The sequence below is a fragment of the Delphinapterus leucas genome, unplaced genomic scaffold (assembly GCF_059928025.1).
Source record: "Delphinapterus leucas isolate spDelLeu-1000000601 "Yukka" unplaced genomic scaffold, BTC_Dleu_Yukka2 spDelLeu_asBTCV2_sq25, whole genome shotgun sequence".
In the NCBI taxonomy this organism is placed as follows: domain Eukaryota; kingdom Metazoa; phylum Chordata; class Mammalia; order Artiodactyla; family Monodontidae; genus Delphinapterus; species Delphinapterus leucas.
Genome location: NW_028322234.1, coordinates 15,925,097 through 15,925,499, shown reverse-complemented (window position 1 = coordinate 15,925,499; position 403 = coordinate 15,925,097). Strand labels below are relative to the sequence as shown.

Below are 403 nucleotides of genomic sequence, written 5' to 3'. Positions count from 1 at the left end.
ATTCTGAATTTCTGACAATACCCTCCTGGGGAGAATGAATGAGGCAGGAATGAATGAATGAATGTTACCCTCACAGCTCAGGTAAGGAGAAGCTCTGGGTCAAATGTCCAACACTCCCAGATTCCAATCCCCCGGTGCTATCCCTCTGCCTCAGTTTCCTTATCTGGAAAGCAGGGGTGAAAAATAACAACTGACGTGGGAATGAAATTAACCATGTTAAATGTTTACTATATGTGACTTGGAACATAGTAGCTGCTCAATAAATCTTAGTTATTATTCTACTTGGGTAAGTGGGCAGTAAATGTTTGTTAATCAGAGGATTGAGGGACTTCCCTGGTGGTCCAGTGGTTAAGACTCTGCACTCCCAATGCAGGGGGCCCAGGTTCGATCCCTGGTCGGGGAA

The 403-nt window shown here is 45.2% G+C and overlaps 1 non-coding gene across 1 annotated transcript; it reads left to right on the top strand.

The window, feature by feature from the left end:
- Positions 1–330: 330 nt before the first annotated feature.
- On the top strand, positions 331–403 carry TRNAG-CCC (transfer RNA glycine (anticodon CCC)). The gene has a single exon. It is a non-coding gene; the product is annotated as a tRNA-Gly (tRNA).